Genomic DNA, 16,793 nt, shown 5'->3' with positions numbered 1-16,793 from the left:
CACAGGCAAGCACCAAGGTCTAACAGAAGACCTGTAGAGTGCAGCAGTTGGTGCTGAAAGCCTGATCTTCAAGCCGTACACAGTTCAAGGATTCCTACTGTTTGACTAGTTCAGTTTGAGTCCCACCCAGTGCCCATTTGTGGCTGGAATGCATTAGTTTAGCTTCATACAAAAGAGATCTACTTCATGCACTCCAACACCACTCTGCACTCTGAATTACAGCACTGTTAGCAGAGATGATGACAGCAGTTACTTCAAAAGTGCCTCTCTGATCCAAACTAAAACACTTCAGTGCCCCAAGGCTCATGAAGCATTCTGTGTGGAACAACAAATGAAAATGAGATGCCTGATTTTCATGCACTGCAGTGCCTTAAACTCTGTTATCTGTCTATGCAGATTTTTTTTAAGGTTTATATCCTTACAGAAAAAACATACTTTTGGTTAGTGTTAGATTAGCAATACACAACCATTGCTGAATTCTGTGTCCTGTTATGTCCAGTGGGCTTCATAATATCTTTCAAATTCAAATAACCATTGAAGCGTACCAAGAAAACGGGAGCCAAGTTCAAGCACCCAGAACTACATTTTGCCGTGGTGCATCTGACACTCGATGTTTGCCTGAAAGTGGCTTTAGTTTTAAACTGTAATTTTAATTTGTGTGAGCGAAGCTGAAAGGTGAAAGCCTCACAGCCGCCAGCAACAGAATCTGCAAGCCCAGATTGTGGTTTTGTAAAAAAAAGGATGGAGAAATGGCTTGAGTGCTGGACGGATTTTCACCGTGTCAGGAGCTGATCTGAGGAAAAAAAAAAAAAAAGGAGTCACTGGATTTTAACATCCCCGCTGCCCTTCCCTCCACCCATCCAGCAAAAGCAGCAGCGCGGCTCCCACGGCGCTTCTCCCGCCTCCCGCCCCGCTCTCGGGTGACTAACGGCCCTGCGTGCCGGGGGCGGGGACCGGTTTCCATGCCAAAAAAAGGGAAAAAAAATAATTAAAAAAAAAAAAATAAAGAACGCGCCCATCCGTTCCGCGGAATCCCCCGCACGAGAAGCCACCTCCCTGTCAGGGAGGGACCTATCCTTCACGGCCATGCCGTGCCGTGCCGTGCCCTGCTGCCGGGAGCTGCCCTCCGCCCCTCCACCTGCGGCGGTACCCCCTGTCCCTCACGCCCGCGGCCGGACGTGCCCCCCGGCCCCTCAGACGCGACCCCTCCGCCCACCTGCGCCGCTGCGCCTCAACCCAACCGGCCGGCCCGGGCGGTCCGCGGGGGCGGGGACAAGAGCTGACGGCCGCCTGCTACTTGGCTGAAGGGCATGGGCGTGGCCCGGGCCGGCTGTCTGCTCTGCTACTGGCGAGGACACGTCATGCGGGCGGGGGCGGGGCCGGCGGGCGGTGCTGGGAGGGGCGGCGGCGGCGGGGCCGCGCAGCGGAGCGAGGGGGCGGTGGCGGGTGGGAACGGACCGCCGCGGGCGCAGCGGGAGCAGCGGCAGCGCCGGAGCGCAGGTAGGGGAGCCGCGCCGGGGGTCGCCGTGCCCTCTCACCGCCCTCACCTGTCCGCCCGCCCCTGCCGGGCTCTTGCCGGCTGCTGCGCGCGAGGCAGCCCGCGCCTCGCCCCCTTCCCTCGGCTCCGCGTCCGTCCCCGCTGCTCCCCGGCCAGCCGCGCTTCTCTCGCCGCCCGCCCTCCCCCGATCCCGCCGGGGCCGGGGCGGTGTGTGCGCCCCGCTCCGCTCCCAGCCAGGTGCGCCCGGGGGGCCCGGGGCGAGGCGGCGGTGCCCGGCGGGGTCTGGCGGCGGCGCGGGGTCTCGCCAGGGGCAGAGCCGGGGTGGTTCCACGGGGGTGCCCCGGGGCGGCCGCTCGTGGGGTTCTGCCCGTGGGATTCCGCCCGAGTGCCTTGTCTTGCACGAGCTCTCCCTCTCTCCCGTCTGGCTGGAAGGGCTGAGGGATTTTTTTTGAAAAAGATGCTCTTTAGATTATTATGATTTACAGGGGAGCGTATTTCTCTATTTGTTTTTTTTGGTTTTGTTTTTTTTTTTGGTGTGTTTTTTTTTATTATTATTTTATTGTGGTTTGTTTTTTAATCAGTCGCCCTGTTGCTGGGCTTGTGCATTGTCGGTGCCAGTTGCGAGAAAACGCACTAGTTGTTGCAAGGTAGGCAGGTGGTGATGGAGAGCATCGGAGGGGACAACACCCAGGAGGGAGGGAAGGCTGTACCTCACCTCGAGCTGCTGGGAAGATGAGGGATGCCGGGATTCCCGTTGCTGGGCTATTCCTTGCTTCTGCTCTCAGCTTTCATCTTTTGTATTGGCCGGTGAGCAGGGAAAACACGACTGCTGTCCTTGGAACCATATGGAAGGGAAAAGGATTTTTTTTCAAGCAGGGTTTGGTGTGTCTGCAGCAATGCCTCTTCTAGGGCTGGAAGAGCAATAAGCTCAGCTCCTATTCCATTCTCTTTATGTATGTGAGGGCTCTGCGCGCTGTTGCTGTTGCTGAACTACTCCAGGCTTGCTCTCGGAGATCCTCCTCCTGTCTGCATCGTGCACGGCCGACTATGGCTGCGGCAGGTAAATGTCTGAGGCAGCAACAGCCTGAAACTGCCATAGTGAAATTAGTAATGATCGTGCATATTTTTGTGTGCTGTGTCTTGGGTGAGGGAAGCTATTACCTGACTCGTACTCAGCAGACTTGTCAAGATGGTAAAACATTAGTCACAGTCGCGTCTGAAAGACTCATTTATGGCAAATACCCGGTTATTTAACAAAGCTTTGGAACGTCTCAAACGGGCTGTAAGAGAATGTACAACAGAGAAGGGCTAAGAAAATCCACTGGCATACTGATAAACGCATATCACAAATGGCTGTGGGGTTCTGCAGTATTGCAGGAGAGAAGTTTAAAATTGTCCTCTCAGTTTCTTTTGTTGTTCTCATGCCTCTCTGCTGCTTTTCAGGGAGGTGTTGAGCACCACCAGCTTCCATTGTAATGAGTGATCAAGTTGTATGTTGCCGATTGGTAATGGCTTCTTGGCTAGGACAATCTACAATTCCCACTTCATTTTGCTATCTGTGCATACACTTAACTATTTTTTTCCCAGATCTCATTGTAAGTGTTTCAAATTTTAACGTTTCAGGTAGTCTGTTGGGTTTGCCTAAAAAACCCATGATCTTTAAGATTGCTCTTGTCTTAGTGTGTGTGTATATGCAGAGATCTGCAGTTGGAAAAAAAAATGGAAGTTTTTTATAAAATGCACTTGTGTGTAGTAGGAACACGAAGTACCATTTTTAATAGGTGGATTGAATAAAAGAAGTATTGGCCTTTTCTATTGTACAGACATAAATACTACCTCTAGGTGTGTGGTTGTTTAAAATTTCTCTCATTTTACTCATTTGGCAATAGGAAGGAAAAAGCTCCCCCACTGTACTTCTGGAAAGATGTTCTTCAAAGAGAGGAGCTCTCTGCCTCAAGAAGCCTTTGTATTGAATAACTCTCAGGAGTTTGGCCTTGTTTGTCAGTATTTACCTGAAACTGTAGTATTTAGGGAAGTAGATCAACATTGTATCAAAATCTTTGTTGCCTGGATTTAGCTACTTAGATTTTTGTAGCATGCAGAAGAATTAGATGATATATTACAATGGGTGAAAGAACACATTTTATAGGAACAGGAAGAAAACTAAAGCTGTAGAAATCAAACATCGCAAAGAGCAAATGCAATACCATATTTTGGAAATAGATCTATTGAAACAATTTCAACTAGTGCTTAGACCTGCGATTAAAAGCAGTTAGCATTGTTCAAAACTACTCATGTAAAAGATACTTGCATTATGCTTGATTTCAACTTAATGTTGACATTTTTAATGAATCTGATATATAATCCATAGTTGTTTCATGTTAAAGACTTTTTTCAGTGTTTTAGATTTAAATTTTATGAAAGTTGAAACTAGAAATTTGTTTTGATTTGTGTCTGACTTTAAAATGAGATTCATAACAAACATGTTAGTGTTGTAGCTGATGTGCTCTGCCTTAGTTTTCAAAACTTGTGTTTTCAACATGAAGTTTCAAAACTTTGTGTTGAAACAAAGAAATTGCAGATCCATTTTTGCTGTTCCCATAGATCCTATCAGTTTAGTGTAATAGTGATGGGGGAAAAATACACATTGATATTTAAGTACTGAAATGCTTACTCTAGGTCTATGTTCCTAACAAAAAACTTGAGAATAGCGATTTCATAAACCTTCTTTACTAGTGAAGCAGCTAAAGGAAAATGTAAAAAACTGTATGGTCAGTATAGAGAGAGCTTTTTATAAAAACAGAGGTTTGGGCTAGTTTGGTGGAAACTCTTATTGAAGCACTGATCTAATTAACGTCATGTTATAGCATTTAAAGGGTCGCTAAAAAGAAGATGGAGACTCCCTTTTACAAGGAGTCCCATGGAAAAGATAAGGGTGATAAGTTATTCCTGGGGATATTCCAGTGAGACACAAGAGGAAAATTTTTCTCAATGAGAACAGTCAGCTGTTGGAATAATCTTCCCAGGAAACTGGTGGATTCCCCAACACTGGACACTTGTAAGGTACGTCTGGACAGGGTGCTGGGCCACCTTGTCTAGTTTGTGATTTTTCCAATAAATGTTGGGCCAGATGATCCTTGAGGTCCCTTCCAACCTGGTATTCTGTGAACTGTAGTGTCAGTGTGGTTTGACACTAACGGTGGCTATTTCTATTGGAAACAGAGCAGGACCATGTGAGTGGGAGGAGAGCTAAGACTGCAAGTACAAGGTAGAATAACAGGATAATTTCTGTATGCAGAAAACACCCTCTCTATATATAACGAAAAGTCAGTTCAGTGCTGTTATAAAAATAGCTATTTATAATACTGACTATATATGGAAACCCTTGAAAACTGTTCACATGTAAGCCTTGGCTTTTAGTCTCTCTCGAACACATAACACTCAGCAGTAGAAATCTGGACAGAAAAAACTAACCAACAGTTTTCATAGGTACTATTTAAGCTCTGGATAAGATATGAGTTCTTATTTATGAAAATTTTCTTGTGCTTGTATGCTTATTCTGCATAGATTGTGAACATCAGTCATGAAATAATAATGAGGGAGAACTACCTTTAAAGTGGGGATAAATGAAGTCATTGTGAACTATGTGCTCATCATGTGAAAGGAACAGGAATGCCTTATATTTGTCATAATTTCTATTTGAGAATTTTAAAGAATTTTAGCACTACTCATGAGCTAAACCTAATGACTGGATTTTTGTCTGGATTTTTACTTCAGAACATCAGCATCCTCATGTTACTTCTAACATGAGAATGATCAGTGACTTGCTATCACTAAAGACTGTATGTAATATAGTGAATAATAGAGTTTGTTTCCTGGTTCCAAATTCCATATTCTAACTATAATACTTCAGTATCTAAATGGAGGTTAGTTTGTGAATGATTATACCAGCTTTCTGCATCAGAAACAGTAAGAATTAATTTCATAAAATGAGTATTAAAACAATACATAAGTAAACTGAAGAAATCACTGTTACATCAACCCTCTCGCTGAGTCTATGCAGTTTCATAATATTAAATGTGGATGAAGGAAAATGTTACACTTCTAAATGTTCATAATGCTAACGTATTCAGCTTTTAATTTTTTTTTTTAAATTTAGAATATGGTAATTTATTTCTTTGTCACTCTGTTAAATAAGATATTTTAGCATAGCAGAAATAGTTGTGTTAAATATCTTGACTAAATCACAATGAAAGAACAAAATAAATTTTAAAGGTGCTACATGTCTTAAACTCTGTTGCTATAGAAATATTGCATATATTTTTTCCCTCCCTTCTCTGAAGCAACCATGAGCATTTCATTGGAAAAGGCTAGCTTTCAGAGAACTTTCATGCCTGTTTCCTTTAGGCAAAGGAACTTTCAGAAATGAATGTGTGGGCTCTCAAGTTAGTTGTATTCAACTTCTCTGTTCATAAGAAGTTTGAGACATAAGTTATGTTCAGCTGATGTGGAGTAAAAATAATCTATTACTGTGTCTTAAAATGAGGAAAATGCATATGGAATAGATATAGTTATTATCTGATGACTTTGTGTGATACCTTTCTGTGACACCGAAGTGTCCAGATCTCCAGAAGCTTTTAATTCTAGCTTTAGTGCAATTAGACTTATTTTTCCAACATTACTCAGCAGAGATGTTTGTGTTCCAGTTTGGATTCAAATTTGAATTCCTAATACAAACCTGCTGAACCTTCCTGTGTTGGAATTGCCTGTTAATGTCTTGAAAACTTATCCTTTAGTTGATTCATTTATAATGATAGGATAAGTTAATTTAACATGGACACTTAGTTTGGGAAAAGAACATAGTCTTGCTGTGGGTGGCCTGGCAATATTAAAGAAAAAAAAGGAGGAAGAAAGCCCCCAAACCAACAAATAAAATCCTTCTGAAAAAACAAAGTGTGAATCAATTCTTAACTGAATCTTCATTATGCCAGCCACATAGAGCTCCATTGTTTTGGTGAATCGTATCACTGTCTCTGTTAATTTTTTCTGAGAGATGACTATAGTAGTACTGATGTTAATGGTAACACACTGCTTCATTCAGCTGAAAGAAGGGAAGGATGAGGCTACAACGTTCAGTAGAATAAAGTATTTATTTGACTATTAAGTATCAAAAAAATCTTTCTTGGAGCTTGATATGAAAACAACTTTTTTCAGCCCCTTCTCCCCTTTTCTTCATGATTAGGTGTCAGTCATCCTGTATTAAAAGTCATCGTGTATTGTAGGAACTCTACATTTCTTAGTGAATTTGGAGAAATGGTTTACACTTACAATGATTTCTTTGTAGAACTATGTTTTGGCTGATCTCATCATCAAATTCATAGAAGTTGTGATCCTGAAATGGATTTTTTAAGTACCTATTAAATTGATAGTTATCTGGGGTAATGTCTGGTATAGAATCACCTGGAGTTTTTCACTGGGTTTGGTTTACTTTGAGTGAGTTTAGTTAGTGCTTATGAAGTGAGCAACTCCTCGGCTGTTAAGTCTCACTTATATGTGAAGTAAGTGAGTAACTACTTGAGTGTACATCAGTTCAGTGCTTTTCAGTCTTTTTACCCTTTGACATAGAGAAGGTAGATCCTTCTGTTTGGCCTGCATGTGATAGTCTGGGTGATACTTTAACTTGTTAAAACAATCTGATTTCACTTGCTTTGTACTAGCAAGTGGGACTTTGTGCTTATATATATTTATCTTTAAAGCGCAGAAACTTTTGAATTGAACTTGAGAGCACAGTAAATTTGTGTTCGTAAGCTTTCTACTTTTTGCTACATTTCCTAATCTTAAAGAAGGCCATATTTATTTTTTATGTATTTTTTTGTGTAATTTGCTTCTCACAAGCTCCCTGTATTTGCTTAAGAATGTATCAGCACTATGCTGGTGTTGGTAGAGCAGAAGGTCCAGTGTGCCCTGAGAGTTGGGGGCTCATGATGCTTGGTGGTGTGTGCTGCTCTTTTTCTCTCCTCTCCCTTTTCATCTGGACAGCATTTCCAGGTGATGGTGAAGAGGAAACTTGCGTTCTGATGAGAGTCCTGTAGTAGATAAACTTCAAAGTTTGCTGGAAGGATTTGGATATTACACTCTGTTGCTCTTACAACAAATTTCAGTATGCCTGGTAAGAGTGTCTTGCATGTTGCAGCATATCATGTTAATTGCAGGTTCGTCAGAGGCATTTTCCATGAATAAGTGTAGTGTAGTTTGATTGTTCTGCTTCTTCCAAGTGGAAGTAGTGGTTTGTGGTTTTGATTTTTTTTTTTCTTGTAGGCTGCATTTTTGGCTCTTATCTTAAATATTAATAGCAAAATTAGCATGGAAGGTGGGGACATGTCATAGCTTTTCATGAAGCTCCTCTTGTCAGACCTATTACACTTGTTCTAAATTCCTGTTAACCTGCTGTGTTCAGTAAAACTTTACAGTAGCTGAAAACAAATTGCAGGAAAAGTTTTCTGTTTTTTATTTTGAGCACTTGGCATCATTTTGTTTATTCCCTGGAGTCACTTAAGCCTTCTCTACAAATATCTGTGTACATGTAATAAGTTAAACATATGTTTAACTTCAGTTGTATTGCTTATGAAGAAGTGTATGCAGTATTGGGGCCCATCTTACCATATGTGACCCCCTTCAGAGGTGAAGAAATCTTAAAACTGTCAAAGCATAGAGCACCTCATATAGTATAGGAAATTGTTTTTAACCTCACATTTTAATTGATGTTTCAAATTCATGTTGTTCAAAATAGTTGGTAGACATATTGGCTACTCCTAAGTGTTTTCTGTGTTGTTAGAATTTACTCTAGGGAGGTAAAATAGGAGTTGGGTATAGGTTTATAATACCTTAAAACAAGTTTACTTTTAATGTTATGTGCGTATGAAATAAAAATCGTTTATTTTGCTTATGGATTATTTAACAGTTAAAGCTGTTTATTAGTCAAAGAGTAAGCAATTGTCATAGCAGTGACAAGTAAATGTTACTAGTTTTCAGATGTGAACTTCAGAACTTCTTTTAATTATGACCTTTTTTATCGCAAGATGGGTGTTTGCTGAAATGATGCTGAATCTATTAGTAAATATAGAATATGCCCTCTTCAACTTTCTACTGCTGTTTTTAATAGGATTGCATGGGGTATTTTGAAGTGATAATTGACATGAGGAATGGAAGAGGGCCCTCAGGAGATTTTCTAGTTAGACCTTGTGCTTAAAAGCTGTATTTTCCTAAAATTATGTTTATTTCTAAAAGGTCACTAGGAAGAAGTTGTGTAAAATGAAATTATTCTTCTCTTTCCGGGGAATGCACGCACTTCCCTGCTCAACTCGTCTTAATGACACTGTTGCATTATTTTCTTTTGAGCACTTCAAAAGAGAATTCCAAATAAAAGCAAGCAAATATCTTTGCAAGCAGGTGGTTTTTTCCCTCTCCTTTTGCCTATGATCTCCCCGCGTTTTTGTTTCTACTTTTAATCTACCACATCCACAATGTTGCCATCTTGTTGTTTGCTTAACCTCTGCAAAAATGCTTCCAGTCTCCCTTGCCTTGCATGTTGGACAAGGATGGAGTATCCCCAAATCCACCACTCCAGACATGTACACATGGTATGCTGTTATCTACCTACATTTGTAAGCTTTTAAAAAAACCCCAAAGAAACCTCCAACCCCCCTCACCTTAACTAATCCTTTTATGAAAACACCTACAATGAGTCTGTGCTTGCTTCAGAAGTTTCATGCTTTAAAAACTTGAGTCTACCTTATGGACCTCTTCACACTTTCCTGATCCATCTGTTCATCTAGCACAGCTTCTTCTCTATCCCTTCACACAGTCTTAGGCTGTTGAGATGCAAGACGCCTTTGCAGATCCTTTAATTGGTAGTAGTCTTTATTTTTACTCCTTTACATCTTTTTGTATTTCTTTAAAAACAAAACAAAACCAAAAATCACACACAAAAAAAAAGCAGCAACCCCAAACCCCCTCCACCCCAAAAGTTTGTGTTTTCTTTCTCCTTTCCTTGCCAGCATTATTATTATGAAACATGGTTTAAATTGCATGCCATTATAATTTTTTTTATGCAACCATTCTTTTTCTACTTAACTGTGAAATCTTGTTTGGGTACAGCTTGTGTTTGAAGACAGTTATTTATGGAGTGCTGTAGCTGTACATCATGAGGTACAGTCAGTAATGTGTTGATCTGGGAAGTATATAGACCAAAGCTACTACTTTATGCAGTATAGCCTATTATAAAACAGAAAACCTTGAAGTGGGGAGTGGCCAGTACTGATGAAATGCTTTGTGAAACAGGTGGGACTTCAAAGTTTTATTTTAGTTTGAGGGAAGGTTGCTTATGCAATTGTCCCATCTGTCCAACCATCTGTCCATTAGCCTGTCCTCCCACCCTGCCAGTAACTTCTGAACCACTTGCCTAATTCCTCGCTGACTTTGGCAGAGGGGCAACGTTCTCCAGCCCTGTTACACACATATACAGGTCTTACAGAAACAGGCAGATGGTTAGATGAGAGACTGAGCAAAGAACAGGGGGAACCCTGGTCTATGTGTCTGTGGTTGGCCTGTAGTAATAGCCATTATGGCATTTGCTGCATCTTGCCAGGCTGGTGTGCAAAGGGAAGGTAGTTTGGAAAGCAGGACAGTCACAAAGCTGATGCAGTAGGTTATTGCAGTGTGCATGATGGGAGGGATGTCACAGGGGCAATAATTTGGGGATGTTCTGGGTAGGAAGTAAGGTTATTCTCATGGATACAGAATTACTGTGGGAGACCTGTTTGACAGTGTAACTTAATTTCCCATCTTTAAAGGAATTGGGGAAAGTGCTGCTCAACTCAGACGTATTATAAAGAGCAAGGAAGAATTGGTGGCATAGAAAACATCATCTGATGTACGTGGGTAAGGGGTTGTGCATATCCTGCAAAGTCAGTGACAGAAATATGAGCTCGATGAAGGAAGAAGACTGTCAGCCATCCAGGAGGAACTTCAAACATAGAACCTCATATATAGAAAGGAGGGGGTTTGGAGAGAAAAGAGGTGCTGTAGAAGAGCAAATCAAATTGAAATCATTGAAGTGTTTCTTGAAAAACTTGGAGGGCTGAAATGTTATTTTTCAGCTTAGGATTTAAAGAATTCTGTGACTTCAACACGAATGGGTTTCTTGACTCTTTAGAAACTGTACTATTACTATAAATAAAAACAGCTTTCAGTATGAAGGTGACAGTGTGGGATGCCCACGATAATAGTAACAAAACAGTATTTTCAGAAGGTGAACCGTGACTCTGCTTTTCCTAACCAAATAGCTATTCCTGTCATTTGGGGATCATTAAATCAGTTTCATTAAATTCCATCCACATTGACATTTTAGTTACGTAAGGCTCTGTGGGTGAACAACATATCGGAAAAAAAAACAACCCACAAAAACAAGATATGGCCTTCTGTCTATTAACCTAGTTGTTTTTCAGTTGCTTCTGCTGACTCAATAATATGATGTGATGTAACTCACAGAAAAAAAATCTGTGTATGTTTGTAATTAATGTATTTGAAACTCAAGATTGTTTTAACTGTAAGTTTGGATGCTGGGAGATGTCTATATAAGTCACCATAAAATACAGTGACTAAAATTGTGTTGCAAATAATACGTAGGAATGAGAAGAGATAGGAAGATACTTTTATTAAGGTCAAAGTCTGCTTGCCTTTGATGATACAAAATACTGAACAGCCCTGGGAAGCTAGGAGGCCTATCCTGTATTTTTCCACACCCGTAAAATGGGTGACCTTTTGTTTGACTGTTCCAGTTATAGTCACTTAAAATAACATTTGAGCTATTGTTGGCTATTTCACTGAAAATGGAAGGCAGATCAAGCTTGTTAGCTTTCTGCTCTTCAAAGTAATTAACAAAGAGGAGGCATGCTGTCCTTAAAGAATTGGTCTACACAAAGCTTCAGTGCTAGTGAGAAGAGATTGTTCAATTGCAGAAAAATAAATGAACAGTTTAACACTGTAAACATACTTTCCCACTTTAAATCAATGGATATTTTTTTAAAATACTAGTTGTTACACTTTTTTATTTTCTAATATTTTTAAAGAATTTATTAATAATAGTTGTAACTTTCACTTTGTGACTATCAAACTATTTTGGAATTTTTCTTCCATTGTTTTCTTGCTCATTTCCTGATATTTTGATAGTGAGTTTTATTTTTGATCTCTGTTACTTGTGAAGTACAGCAATAGTTACAACAAATCAGTTCCCACCAAAATGCACAAATTGCCAGTCCTGTGCACCCATAACATCCAAAGGCATTCATGCCCCCAAATCTGGGGAGTGACTTCTAGTATTAAATGTACAAGGGTGGTGGTGTAGGGCATGAAAATTAGAGTGTGTTTTTATACTGTTCAGTGTCAAGGGTAAGGGCTGTATGATGGGATCTACAACCTAATTTGTGCTTATGGAAGTTGCTGTACAGGTAAATGACCACTTCCAGTTTCTCCCACCTGTTGTGAATCTAACTAATGGAAAGGAAAGTATGGTGTCTTTCCTATCCTTACAGCTGGTTTTGCATACAATGCTGAGAATGAAACAGTGGAAGCTGGGTTGCAGTAGTGGAATGGCAGCAGGCATGAAAGCCAGACTATTTTGTTGAGCATATTTACACATTTTTTTATCTGCTGTGGAGCCCTGACATTGGAAGACCTGTGTGTTGGGTCTTAGGGAAGACTGTGTGCCTTATGCTGGACTATCTGATTGAGAAGTGTTTGAGAGGATATCTAAATAAATATTTAAATTGGGGATCTGCAGATTCAGTTTTATTTAAAGAGTGGGATTTGACAGCTCTGTGTGTAGCATATATATTTGTGCAACATTAACTTACTTTTTTTTTTAACCTGTGAAGCTGAGTTAATAGGGTTTTATTTCAGGTGCAATGATCTATAAAGATTAAAATGGACCTCTAGAATCAATTATATTTGTAATTTGGTTATTTTTTCCTAACTTCCTTTTACTTGTCTAATAGACTTTGCCATTTTATTGGGGAACTGCAGGACAGATTAAATTACATACGGCAGATTGTGGTGGTAAAGTTCCTCTGCTGTAAATCAGAAATAAATTTGAACGTGATGTGAATTGCTTAATGCCTGCAAATGCGTGGTAGTTACATAGAACAGATTTTCGGCATGATACCACAGCACAAGTGGCATCACAGTATGCTTTATCCTGAAGTTTGAATCTGGAAGGAAAGTAACAAAAGCTGAGATTGTTTTTAACATGTGATTACACCTGCACATTACAAGCTGCTTTTGTCTGGTTACATTTTGCAAGCAGAAGTGCAAGAATATTACTGTATGTGCTGATGTTTAGGTTCTGTAGGGCCAGTGGTAGAACAGTAAATAATGCTGAGCACCTAAGTATTTGTAGGCTACAGGATTTTCTGTGATGTGTGCTTTAAGATCGACTCTATGAGTACAAAAATATGCATAATATACCATTAATGCTCTACAGTTTCATTATAAATCAAACTATTAAATTGTTTGTTACAAAGTCAGATTATTTTAAATTACAAAATACCTTCATGGCATATGTAAGAAACAGAGAAAATAATACTATCCTAACAGCTCATATTCTCCTGATAATTTTTTTTTAGAAAACTGAAAGTGCTTATACAAAGGCCACAGATTATATTGAAAAATTTTTGTCCTTTAAATATGCCTCTGAAATACTTGAACTGAAGAGAAATTATCCAAAAGGTATATGGATTACTGGAATACGAAGGGAAGTGTTTTTATATAGTTTTTTAGAAAGTAGTCTTATGGAATATGCACAAACTGTATTTTTTCCTAGTAATTCTTTCAGTTTCATAAGTCTTTTTCCATTTTCTCTGATTAAATGAAGACAAGTAGACATTCTTTTTTGAACATGGTTCCATAACAATACAGAATAATGTATGTTGTGTTTATCGCTTTTATTATAACTCATTAAGATGCTTTCTGATGATTCCACCTGAAGGAAAATAATACTGCCATTTAATTAATAGCAAAACCAAATCACTGGCAGAGGAGAAACAGCTCAGTGTAATAAAAAAAAAAAATAAAAGCAAGGGTTGATCAGTTGCACTGCAGTACCTAAGAGAAATGTAATCTTCCTGAAGGAGAAACACAGATGTGATTGGAGTGCTAAAAAAATAGTGGAATATAAGTCAAGGTAGCAACTGGACTAAATTCCAGGTGAGTAACAGTTCTAGGATGCAGCCATTGACTAACACTTATTTTGGTTCATTACTCTGCTTCTAAAATACTGTAAACGGGGCATACCTGAGTTAAAATCTAACCACTGTTAAACATACATCCTTATGACCCTTCCCTTTCTCAACAGAGAGATTAGATGAAAACAGGACTTAGTCTTTGGGAAGTGTGAAACAGATTAGTGAAACTGTCAGGTAATTAAGAGTTACTTACCAGCATTTGTTATATGATGAAAACTATATCTTTTCTATCAGCACTTTTGAGAGCCAATTTTTGCAAACAAGTAGTCTGAGCTTTTTGTTTAAAGGTCTTCTAAGATTGTGGGACATAATAAATTGCCTTCAAGGAGTTTAGGAAGTAAAGCATTGTGTACCATGGTATAAAGGGCTATGACAAATTGTTCAAAGTTATTAAGTGGATTAAATAAAATATACTAAATTTACAAACAGTGGAAAAAATAAAAATCTGTACTGTATAAGGAGTTGTGCTGAGCATGACCTGAAGTGCCATGAAGGGGCCTACTTAATTACCTTATTTTCAATGTCTTCTTTTAAAAGGTTTGTGAAACAAGGTGGAGAAATACAAATTGGAGCAAAATTTGAGAAAACAGAAATCTGTAGAAATTCTTGGTAGAAACATTGAACATTCTGGGCTGTATCTGAACTTGCTATGTCATTTTCATCGTTGTTACTTGGCTCTGTTCAGGGTGGTGCCTTTGTTCTTTCATTCCCCACTATTCATATGCTGTTACTTATACAATTTTAAGGTTAAAAAGTGGTCAGTGTTTTCTTTGGCACTTACTTATAATGATTATTTTAGTTAAAGAGTGTAATCATCAAGTAGCTTTTTGCAAAATAAACAACATAATTCCCCCTAATTATATAGTAATACTATAAACTGTCCTTGTATTGTATGTATCTCTTGCAGTAGAGGCACAACTTAATGGCATCAGAGCTGGGGGTTGTAAACAGCAAAAGTTTTCATCTGTTTGACTTGTACCAGAAGGCAGAGCTTAAGTGGAAAGGAGTTTTGCTGGTGGATATACTGAGGTGACATTTTAGATAGATTTTGTAGCTTTGTCAGTGACATGAGATGGGATGTTCTGAGCACACCTCATTGTCCCTGCTCCTATCTCTGTGTACAGGAAGTTGTTTGGAACTCCTTAATTTTCTTGTTTTGGATTGTAGAGTTCCTGGCTCAGCATTTGAAATTACTGAATAGAAACCAGACCTAAAAAGTTTCCCTAGGTTGTAGACTGCTTTTAAGATAGAATACTGAAGTGTGCTGAGCTCTTTTGTTTAGGGATAATTGTAATTTCTCCCTACAAGTGCCAGTGATATGTTCTTCACTGTTTTGTCCATTTGTATTAAAGAAATTAAAGTTATTCAAAAGCATAATGCATATGTTCTTTTAACTGGGACACAAAACCCCACTATGATCTCAATAATATTTTTCTCTTGAAGACTAAAGGCCTGCTAGTAATTAACTCATAGTTACATAAACTTTACATTTCTCGCTTTGCAGTTCAGTTGTACTCTTGTAAAAATAAAGAAAATAAAAAGCAATATTTGATGAATGAAGTGATAGAATGTGGAAGTACCAAGAGGGGAAGCATTGAAGCATTGCTTGTGAGACTGGGGGAGGAGGATTGCTATAGCACATCTATAAACACATTTTACAAATACGGTAATTCAGAAACAGCAGGCTAGTTTGCTTTTTCAACAGGGGGAAATACACCTTTAATGAGATCTACTCTTCTACTCTGTTTCTTAATCTCTGTTTCTTGGTTTTTCCAGTGTGGGTTATTCTGTTTAGAAGGCTTCTACAGTTCTGAAATGTTTGGGGGGAACTTCTGCAAATGTTGCAGTAAATTAGGGGGGGAAAATCGTGGTTGGGAAAAAATCCTTGTGAAATATCAAGATCAACACTTCTGTGGACTTTTTAGCATTTAAAAACTTCATGTTTAGATGCCAGTTGTGTGCTGTGTTAAAAGGAAATAGGAAAAAGTCAGTCTGCACTGCATTTGCATTCATTTTCACTAGAGGAAAAGAAAGTGGTTTTGGTTTTGTCTTACATTGCCCACTTTTCTTTACCAAATAGAGTTTTGAAGTCGCTTCAACTGAAGTATTAAGAAAGCATATTTTGAAAATTTTGGTGAACTATGTTTTATCAATGAAACAAAACAAAAAAAAAGGACTGAAATTAATTAGTTGTCTTTTATTCCTGCTGGTGTTGTAATAGTTACCTCTAGATATTTAAAATACACAGTCCAATTTTGAGGATTAAAAAACTTTAACCTTACTATTTTTTTGATAATGGTGACAGCAATAAAATGAAATGCTGAACTGAAAGTATTCCCCAAAGTCTTATTTCCTATCAAATATCCCAGAAAATACACAATTATGCAAGATGTCTGTCCCAAATTAACTGAAAAAGCTGATGCTTATTTTCTTGTTTCAGATGAGACAATAATGCCTTGATCAGGTACTCTGAAAGAAGGGAACATGCAAGAAATTATTCACCTCTAGAAGACTGATACCTATATGTAAAATTGACACTACTTGCCAGGCTCTGCTAGTGGGTAGGAGGTGTAGGAAATTCTACTTTGTTAGTCATCTTCTACATATTTAAGTTCTGTTGTTATTCTGCTGCACTTCCCTGTGTCTAACATCTTAATATATGGTGGAAATAATGAAATTGCTATTAACAGTCTTTGAAATTTATTGATTTTTATAAAGGTGTGTTTTATAAATGGAACTCATACACATTTAAACTCTGAGTTTGTATTACTTACCTGAGAATAAAAATTCACTCTTACTGCCTGTAGGGTTTGTTTTGCAGCATAAGATCATGTGACAGTGTCTTCAGTATTAGTGCTTTATCAGTTTTTCTGCAACAGGATCCGCATAACACTTGTTCGCACTGCATATTTATGGCAGATACAAGATGTTATTCAGGATCAAGTCTTTTTACAAGGCATTTTATTTGGTGGTGAATAGTGTTAGTCACATGTTTG

General features: G+C 38.9%; 1 protein-coding gene across 2 annotated transcripts in view; it reads left to right on the top strand.

The window, feature by feature from the left end:
• Positions 1 to 1,458: 1,458 nt before the first annotated feature.
• CDKL5 (cyclin dependent kinase like 5) overlaps positions 1,459 to 16,793 on the top strand; it is a 124,555-nt gene continuing 109,220 nt past the window's right edge. For both annotated transcript variants that reach the window (XM_008922354.4, XM_018084197.3), the window contains exon 1: positions 1,459 to 1,500. The gene's annotated coding sequence lies outside the window, so the exon portion shown is untranslated. The remainder of the gene's footprint in view (positions 1,501 to 16,793) is intronic.

Source organism: Manacus vitellinus, unplaced genomic scaffold (assembly GCF_001715985.3).
Source record: "Manacus vitellinus isolate BGI_N305 unplaced genomic scaffold, ASM171598v3 scaffold_7_pilon, whole genome shotgun sequence".
Lineage (NCBI taxonomy): Eukaryota > Metazoa > Chordata > Aves > Passeriformes > Pipridae > Manacus > Manacus vitellinus.
The sequence above is the reverse complement of the archived record's forward strand: the minus strand, read 5'-3'. Positions and strand labels throughout refer to the sequence as shown.